The following is a 10,769-nucleotide window of genomic DNA, read 5'->3' as shown; positions in this document are numbered from 1 at the left end:
TTCTTCTTCTTCTTCTTCTTATCTTAGTATGTTGCACCAATGTATTTTTAATATAAAGCGATAAAATAAATAAACCAACGAAAAATTAGTCCTTTGTCAAATATGTTGGATTTATTATTATTTATGTATGGATATGTACAAATGTAAAGCGGATACGGACGATGGGTGGTGGCTAACGGTCGTTCCTGGTTGAATACGGGAAAATAAGTACCCGCGCTCTTTTCAATAGAATTGAATAGAAGACTTACAATCGATAATAAGTTTGAGGTACAATATGGGTGCCAAACGAAAGGTATTTGAACAATCTTGATTTGGAAATATTTTTAATAGGATTATCACCTATCTAAAAGTAAAGACTGAAGATATGATATTAAATGAAATATTACATAACTGGTTCCAAATGAAAAGTGTTTGGGAGAGCTTTACTAGGCAATTTTTTTATATCTTTCCACCTATACAGAATCCGAACATCTTAAATAAATATAGAATTTATAACATCTTATCAAACGAAGTGATCAAATTATCTACGAAGAGCTGGTACACAAATTACTTAATGTAAAAAACTAATATACAAATAATTTTTAAGCAAAAAACACACCCACTCCAATTCTCATAATTTAATATTACCGTTAAATTTTTTATGATCCAATGATCGGATCTAAACCAAGTTAGTATGGGATCACCTGGAAATCGGTTGACGTGGTCCAAAGTTATACATACATAAAAAAAATATTCCGGTGAATTGATAACCTTCTCCTTTTTCTGAAGTCGGCTAAAAACTACTGAAACAAATAAAAAAATGATAAAAGAGTAACGAAAACAAAAAACTATCGCACGAAAGCTGTTTAAAAAATACTTAATAAAAACTTAAAATTGTTGACAGCGTTCCCTAGCATTATAAATCAGTTAACTCTTAATAGTAAACAATTTCGTTAGGCGTCGTACTACGCCTACTACGTATATTGCGAGTAACGAAATTTTGAATAACATGAGATAATATTATTATGATTATGATTATCATTATCATTACTATTGTGAACTCCTATTCTGGATCAAGGATTCCCAAATTAAATCGAAAGCATTTACGATCGCATGATGCAAATGTTAAGATAATACATAAGAGCTGCAGAACTGAACCTTGGCGGAAAATTTTTTTACAAGGGCGTGTAATTTCTGGCGTGTGCCGATGACATCGACTTCATCGGTAACAAAAATCGCGAAGTCTCTTTTGCCTTTTCGAATGGGTCTGGTGGTAAACGAGGACAAGACGAAGTATCTTCTGTCATCAAACAACCAGTCAGCACATTCGCGCCTTGGCACCCACGTCACTGTTGACAGTTACAATTTCGAGAAAGTAGAGAATTTCGTTTACTTGGGAACCAGCATTAACACCGATAATAATGTCAGCATGGAAATCCAACGCAGAATTACTCCTGCCGACAAGTGCTACTTTGGACTGAGTAGGCAATTCGGGAGTAAAGTCCTTTCTTGACGTACAAAAACCGCACTCTATAAGTCACTCGTCATGCCCGAGCTGTTATTTGGCGCAGAAGCTTAGACAACGACCACATTCGAGAGGCGGCCCTCGGAGTATTCGAGAGAAAGATCTTACGGAAGATTTATAGGCTTCTACTCGTGGGCGACGGGGATTACCGTAGACGATGGAACGATGAGTTGTATGAGATTTACAACGAAATGTACACAGTGCAGCGAATGAAAATACAGCGGCTCCGCTGGCTTAGACATGTCGTTGCAATAGGAACCGAAAGAAATCAACTCGCAATCAGCTGGTCGTAGCAGAGGAATAGGGAGCCCCCTATGCAATGAAGGGACCAAGTTGGCACAAAGAGAAATTACTGTCGTTTTTGTCGAGCTCGGCCAAAATGGCTTAGGCGGTTACAAAGCCAAGTAGAAGAAGAATATGCAAATGATAAATGACGGAGTTGGGCGACCATCTTCTTGGATGCACCAGGAGGAACTAGGAAATGATTCCTTATCAGATGGATTCTGGCAACGGTTCTATCAAAAAATTGCATCGCTTCGTCTGGAATCGCTGCTATATTATTACCAGGTGGAAGCATTGCCAATTTAGCTCTTGAGCTGCCATTGAACATATAAATCATCGAAACTCCCACGTGCAATATTTCCAGAGCATCCAGTATGGAAAAAGTATTACAAAAATTTAAACTCATTGTTTGGGATGAGTGCACCATGGCACATAAAAATTCGCTTGAGGTCCTTGATCGATTGTTGCGAGATTTGCGTGGAAACGTTCAACCATTCGGGAATGCATTGATATTGCTCGCAGGAGATTTTACGCAAAAATTGTCTGTAGTTTCTCGATTAACACTAGCGGACGAGACAAATACTTGCCTGAAATAGTCAACATTGCAACAAGACGAACATTCGCTTTGCTTACTCCAGCTTGGAAAAGGCAGAACAGACTTCGCGATTTTTGTTACCAATGAAGTCGATGTCATCGGCACACTGCAGCCGAAGTATTCTCGCGACAATTACTGGACATTGGGAACGGAAAGCTGCCAGTCAATGAGAGATTAAGACGAATTTTATGGCCTGATAAGTTTTGTAACTTAGGAACACCGAAAGCAAAACTGATCGAAAGAATGTTTCTTTATTAAGAAAATTAATTATAGGAATAACGATTGGCTCAGTGAACGGGCTATTCTTGCTGCGAAGAATAAGGATGTCTATCAACTAAATAATAGTGGTATTGACAACAGTCGTTGCTTCAGCTGATCTGCTCTTTTACCAGACTGCCAGGCCACTTGCTCACTTTGGTGAATACCACAAATGTTATTCAATCCAGCATTCAACGTAAGGAAATAGCATAACTATACGTCAATAAACACCGTTGTGGAAAAAGACGAGCCAACGGAATTTGTGAACTCGATTGATCTTCCAGGGAGACCCCACATACTGAAATTGAAAATAGGTCTGACAATTATCATGTTGCGGAATATTAATCAGCCAAAACTTTGCAACGGCACGCGACTCGCATTTAAGAAATTGATGAAGAAAGTAGTGTTAAGTAAAGATTTTAACGTGGCCCTTCAAATGTGAAGAATTCCCATGATTCCGACCGATACACCATTTCAATTTAAAAGATTGCAATTCCCAATTCGATTGACATTCGTAATCACAATCAATAATGCTCCAGGTCGAACTTTGGAAAAGTTTGGTTTAGATTTAGATGCGGATTGCTTCTCAGATGTTGCGTGTTCCTGTGTCGGCAAACCAGATAGCCTTGATATCTATGCAGAGAATGGAAAAACAACAAATATTGTGTGCACACAAGTACTTATTACATTACATAACCAAACACATATGAAACGTATGCTTTGTTTCGTTAATAATTTATCATCCATATAACAGGAATATGCCACAGCAAAGCGTGGCAGGGTACAGCTAGTATATATGTATATATATTTTATTAAGAATTTTTGTAAACTTTTTGGGTATACATTTTGTGCAAGTTCGAATAAAAAGTCAACGGTAGTAGACTACACGTAAAGTTGAATAGGTTACAAAACTGCATACCCAAAAAGTTTCTAAAAATGCTGAATTTTCGTGAACTTTGCGTAAAGTTTTGTGGCCTTATTCATTAAAAATAGATAAGGTTTATTAGCTGAAAAATGTATGAAAATGTCATTATATTAAGTTTTAAACGTACTTTATTTTTTGCGAATAAGGCCATTAACATTTGGAACATTTGTAAGAAAATATCGCGCAATTTTTTATTCAAAATTGTCATTTTATATTAGAATATCGTTTTATCTATCTATTTATATACAAATGTTGTGTTCGTATGCCACGGTCGTCAAAACTCGAAAACGGCTGAACCGATTTGAATCATTTTTTTTGGTATTGTTCGGTATACCAGACCCAATGATATCGCAAAAAAATTGGAGGGTTGCCACCTATTTGAAATTTTTTAAACCCAATTATATTGATAAAATAAATAAATGATTACAATATGGATGTCAAATTAAAGAGGTTTAAGAGAGATAACTGCTGGAAATATTTTTGACGCGGGTTGCAACCTATTTGAAAATTTTAACGGAATCAAATTGATAAGTTAAATGAAATATTGCCATGTGGGTGTCAAACTAAAGAGTTTTAAGAAGGCTGACAGAGGAAAATATGTTTGAGGAGGGTTGCCACCTGTTTGAAAATTTAACTAAAGTACATCGATCAAATAAATGAAATACTACAATATGGGTATCGAATTAAAGAGGTTTAAGAAAGATAGCTGTTGGAAATATTTTTGAGAAGGGTTGCCACCAATTTTAAAATTTTAACTCAGTTACATTGATAAAGTAAATGAAATATTGCAATGTGGGTAGCAAGCTAAAGAGTTTTTAAAAGACCTATTGGAGGGTTGCCACCTATTTGAAAATTTTTAAACCCAATTATATTGATAAAATAAATAAATTAATACAATATGGGTATCAAATTAAAGAGGTTTAAGAAAGATAACTGCTGGAAATATTTTGACGAGGGCTGCCACCTATTTGAAAATTTCTACTCAGTCAAATTGATAAAATAAATGAACTATTGCCATGTTGGTGTCAAAATAAAGAGTTTTAAAAAGGCTCACAGCCGAAAATATGTTTGAAGAGGGTTGCCACGTGTTTGAAAATTTAACCAAAATACATCGAAAAAATAAATGAAATATTACAATATGGGTATCAAATTAAAGAGGTTTAAGAAAGATAACTGATATAAATATTTTTGAGGAGGGTTGCCACCTATTTGAAAATTTTAACTCAGTTAAATGGACCAAATAAATGAAATATGGCCATTTGGGGGTCAAACTAAAGAGTTTTAAAAAGGTTTACAACCGAAAATATGTGTGAGGGGCTTGCCACCTGTTTGAAAGTTAAACTAAATTACATTGATAAAATAAATGAAATATTACAATATTGGTATCAAATTAAAGAGGCTTACGAAAGATAACTGTTGGAAATATTTTTGAGAAGGGTTGCTACCTATTTTAAAATTGTAACTCAGTTAAGTTGATAAAGTAAATGAAATACTGCAATACGGGTATCCAACTAAAGAGCTTTAAGAAGGCTTAAAACCAAAAATATTTAAAGGAGGGTTGCCACCTTTTAAAAAATTTAGCGTAATTTAATTGTTAAACTAAATAATATATTACAATAAAAAGGTATTAAAAGAGAGAAATCTTGATTTAGAATGATTTTCAATAGGATTATTCTCTACCTAAAAGTAAAGACTGCAAATATTAGAACTTTATGAAATATTACATAATTCGTTCCAAACAGAAAATGTTAAGGAAAGCCTTACTAGAGATTTATTTTATGTTTCCACTTATCCAAATCCGAACAGTTTACATGAAGAAAGAATTTACAAAATCTTATCAAACGAAGTGATCATATTATCAACGAAGAGGTGGTATGCAATGAAAAGAAATAATAAAAAACTACAGATACAAATGAAAAAAGAATAAAATTCATACCTAACGAAAGCATAAAAATATCCCATGAAAGCTATTCAAAAATCCTTAATGAAAGCTTAAAATTAGTGGCACCATTCGCTAATATTATAAAATAGTTATTTTTAATCATAAACAATTTCACTTGGGGTCGCCATAGCCTACTCGTAGTATATTGCGAGTAAAGAGATGTTCCTGCTTTAGCGTTGAGTTTTTCCGACTTTCAAATATCTAAGAATTTTACAAAGGCGTGTAATTACTGGCGTATGCCAATGACATCGATATCATCGGTAACAAAAACCTCGAAGTCTCCCCTGCCTTTTCCAAGTTGGATAACGAAGCAAAGCGATTGGGTTTGGTGATCAACGAGGACAAGACGAGGTATCTCCTGTCATCAAACAAAGAGGCAGAGCATCCGCGCCTTGGCACCCACGTCACTATTGCCAGTTGTAATTTCGAGAAAGTAGACAATTTCGTTTAGTTAGGAACCAGCATACCACCGATAATAATGTCGGCATGGAAATCCAATGCCGAATTACTGTAGCGAACAAGTGCTTCTTTGGACTGAGTAGGCGATTTGGGAGTAAAGTTCTCTCTCGACGTACAAAAACCACACTTTATAAGTCACTCATCATGCCCATGCTGGTATATTGCGCAGAAGAATGTACAATGACAACATCCGATGATGCGGCTCTTGAAGTATTCGAGAGAAAGATCTTACGGAAGATTTACAGGCCCCTACGCGTTGGCGACGATGAGTACCGCAGACGATGGAACGATAAGCTGTATAAGCTTTACAGCTGTTCCGCTGGCTTCGCCATGTCATTCGAATGGGAACCGCGTTTCAGGTCTAAAAGTATTCGACTCGAAATCCGCTGGTGGTAGCAGAGGAAGAGGGAGTTGCCCACTGCAATGGAAATACCAATTGGAGAAGGACTTGACTTCACGTGGCATTTCCATTTGGCGTAAGTTGGCACAGAGAGAAGCGACTGGCGGGCTCTGTCGAACTCAAATGATAAATTATCTTCTTCTTGGATGCGCCAGAAGGAACAAGGACAACATTCCTTATAAGATTGTGGCAACGGTTCGATGAAAAAATTACATAGCCATTGCTCTCGCTTCGTCTGGAACATCTGCGACATTGTTACCAGGTGGAAACATTATCATTTAGCTCTTATGCTGCTATTGAACATACAAATTATCGAAACCCCCACGTGCAATATTTCCAGAACATCCGGTGTGGGAGAAGTACTTATTACAAAAATGGAAAGTCATTGTTTGGGATGAGTGCACGATGGCACATACAAAATCGGTGCGAGATTTGCGTAGAAATGTTGAACTATTCGGGATTGATATTGCTCGCAGCAGATTTTACGCAAACATTGCCTGTAATTTCTCGGTTGACACCAGCGGATGAGATAAATGCTTGCCTGAAATATTCAACATTGTGGCAAGACGAATATACATACATTGCAGTTGACTACGAATATGCGTGTCCAACTAAAGAGCGATTAATCAGCCTAGGTAATCTCGCGACAATTACTGAACATAGGGAATGGAGAGGTGCCAGTCAATGAGAAATTAGGACGAATTTTATTGCCTGATAATTTTTGTAACTTAGAAACATCGAAAGGAGAACTGATCGAAAAAATGTTTCCGGATATTCAAATTAATTATAGGAATCATGATTGCCTCAGTGAACGAGCGATTCTTGCCGCGAAGAATAAGGATGTCTATCAACTCAATAATGTTTTTCAATCCAACATTCGAAGTGATGAAATAACATATATGTATATTAGATGCCTTATTTTCTCCATACATTTTGCTAAAGTATTTCAGATCCTTCCTCCGGCAGCAGAATATGAAAATATGACGCTAAAGACCTAACAAAATGGAAAAACAATTTCATTATTGCAAAAACTGAATTAGCTACTCCGAAAACCACGATTTATAAGACTGTTTTGCTATAACTTTAGATCCTTATATGAAAACACATTCATCTTACACAAGAAAGAAAAAAATATGAACAAGAAGTTACCCACACGGCCTAAAGTGACAATTTGGTACTATTTTTCAGGAATTTTCAAATTTATTCGTTAGGATTTTCCAGATAGTAGTAATTTTTCCAAAACTAAAATATTAAAAATTGTAGCTAATTTAATGTAGTCATAAAAAAGTTGACATCTTTAAATAAAATTATATTTGAACTAATAAATTAGATTTACGTAAAGCCATGTCTGACATACATACTTTAATTTTTTTTTTAATTTTTATGCTTGGATGCTAGGTAGGGAAACACTTTCTGGTGCGCCGCTACGGGTGTATAAGGCATTCATCAATTAAATTTAAATTTTAGAAGAAGAAACCATTTTTTATCTGAGAAGTAATGGTTTTTATTTACCTTTTCTTAAATAGTAAATAGCGGTGCATAGATAATATTGAAAGTTTTGGTATAAATTAATTTGTATCAGTTTTTTAGCAGCATTTTAAAAGATGCAAAGTTTTCCGTCATTTTCGAAATTTGACATTACTCTTTTAAAAAAGTAGCAACCAAATTTTTAGTTCAACTTGGATGTTTAAGAGAAATGAAAAGAAAAGAAGAAATAAAACTAAAATAAATACTGAATCACATGTCTGTCGGACTATCGATAGGACCAAAAAACAATCGATAGTAGGAAAAATAAGAAACATCGATACTATCGATAGTGCCATCGATAGTTTTGCACCTCTAGCAGGGATGGAACCCGCATCAGCAGAAGCGCTATCCACTGAGCTAGGTACACCCCGTAAACTCTATGTATAAAGTTAGCGAAACAACATGAAAAAAATGTCGCATATACCCATGAATTTGCCGTTTTTTGCCGTTAATTAGTTGTGGAACAAATAATTTTGTTGCTCTTGTAGTGTTTTTAGATATAAGGTGTTTTGCTAACTTTATATAAACTTACCTAAGCACCCCTCCAAACTCAAAAACAAAAGACTAGGCTTTATGTCCAAATTTTTCGTTTTTTTGCTGTTCCAAGATGAGCTAGTTTCCTTTCAATAACTTTTAGAAGAAAATATTAATAATAAAATAGAAAAGCAGGTAATTATCTAGGTGGGCTTTCAACCCCTAAAATTGAAGGGGGCTACCATTAGACGCGTCTCAACCCAGTAACAAGAATCCGAAAGCGGAAATTAACTTTTTTACCGCATCAAAAGTTATTAACGAAAAACTTTTCCACAATAGCACCTTTTTTATTCCCTTACTACACTCACACAACCGCACAAATTGCCCACCCTACAAGACAGCTGACTATCATATGAGTACTCATATTATCATTACCCCTAATCACAAAAGTGCTTATCAAAGTCCTCATTTTCGTTCAGGCCATGGGAAAAAATTTAGTACTTTCCCCTCAATGTTGTCATCAGAAAGTCCTCAGTACTAATAGTCAAACTACTCATTTATGCCGTACTACAAAAACAAAAGAGTAAATGTGTGAGAATTTTTGCCTAAAGTGCTCAGCAATGTCTTGTAGGGCACATTTCACCATACATACCACAACAATACTTCATTTTAGCCATATATGTCAAAATATCGCTAAATATATCACTAAAAACTTATATATCTTATTCATTATAATGTAAACAGTTTTAGTGTGCTCAACGCAAAATTTACCAGCTGATGTGCGGTATCGCCACTCAACCTGAATGGAATAAGTATTGAATATGTTTACACGGAGTGCAATAATGTGCAATAAGTAACCCTGGAAATAACTAAATAGGTAAAAACTCTCATTTTATCACTAATTTTCGCCTGCAGCGCTTTTTTCAATAAAAATCGATACTTCGATATATAATGAAAATTGATTCTTTGACCTTTAATACCACCAGTTATTATTATTTCCACCTCAAAAAAAGAAAACCGTTATGATTAGGACTAGGACCGCTATCCCAATATAATTTTTTTTAGGAATCAAATTGATAAGTTAAATGAAATATTGCCATGTGGGTGTCAAACTAAAGAGTTTTAAGAAGGCTGACAGAGGAAAATATGTTTGAGGAGGGTTGCCACCTGTTTGAAAATTTAACTAAAGTACATCGATCAAATAAATGAAATACTACAATATGGGTATCGAATTAAAGAGGTTTAAGAAAGATAGCTGTTGGAAATATTTTTGAGAAGGGTTGCCACCAATTTTAAAATTTTAACTCAGTTACATTGATAAAGTAAATGAAATATTGCAATGTGGGTAGCAAGCTAAAGAGTTTTTAAAAGACCTATTGGAGGGTTGCCACCTATTTGAAAATTTTTAAACCCAATTATATTGATAAAATAAATAAATTAATACAATATGGGTATCAAATTAAAGAGGTTTAAGAAAGATAACTGCTGGAAATATTTTGACGAGGGCTGCCACCTATTTGAAAATTTCTACTCAGTCAAATTGATAAAATAAATGAACTATTGCCATGTTGGTGTCAAAATAAAGAGTTTTAAAAAGGCTCACAGCCGAAAATATGTTTGAAGAGGGTTGCCACGTGTTTGAAAATTTAACCAAAATACATCGAAAAAATAAATGAAATATTACAATATGGGTATCAAATTAAAGAGGTTTAAGAAAGATAACTGATATAAATATTTTTGAGGAGGGTTGCCACCTATTTGAAAATTTTAACTCAGTTAAATGGACCAAATAAATGAAATATGGCCATTTGGGGGTCAAACTAAAGAGTTTTAAAAAGGTTTACAACCGAAAATATGTGTGAGGGGCTTGCCACCTGTTTGAAAGTTAAACTAAATTACATTGATAAAATAAATGAAATATTACAATATTGGTATCAAATTAAAGAGGCTTACGAAAGATAACTGTTGGAAATATTTTTGAGAAGGGTTGCTACCTATTTTAAAATTGTAACTCAGTTAAGTTGATAAAGTAAATGAAATACTGCAATACGGGTATCCAACTAAAGAGCTTTAAGAAGGCTTAAAACCAAAAATATTTAAAGGAGGGTTGCCACCTTTTAAAAAATTTAGCGTAATTTAATTGTTAAACTAAATAATATATTACAATAAAAAGGTATTAAAAGAGAGAAATCTTGATTTAGAATGATTTTCAATAGGATTATTCTCTACCTAAAAGTAAAGACTGCAAATATTAGAACTTTATGAAATATTACATAATTCGTTCCAAACAGAAAATGTTAAGGAAAGCCTTACTAGAGATTTATTTTATGTTTCCACTTATCCAAATCCGAACAGTTTACATGAAGAAAGAATTTACAAAATCTTATCAAACGAAGTGATCAT

The sequence above is a fragment of the Rhagoletis zephyria genome, unplaced genomic scaffold, assembly GCF_001687245.7.
Source record: "Rhagoletis zephyria isolate East Lansing unplaced genomic scaffold, Rhagoletis_zephyria_1.1 Rzeph_scaffold_00546, whole genome shotgun sequence".
Lineage (NCBI taxonomy): Eukaryota > Metazoa > Arthropoda > Insecta > Diptera > Tephritidae > Rhagoletis > Rhagoletis zephyria.
The sequence above is the reverse complement of the archived record's forward strand: the minus strand, read 5'-3'. Positions refer to the sequence as shown.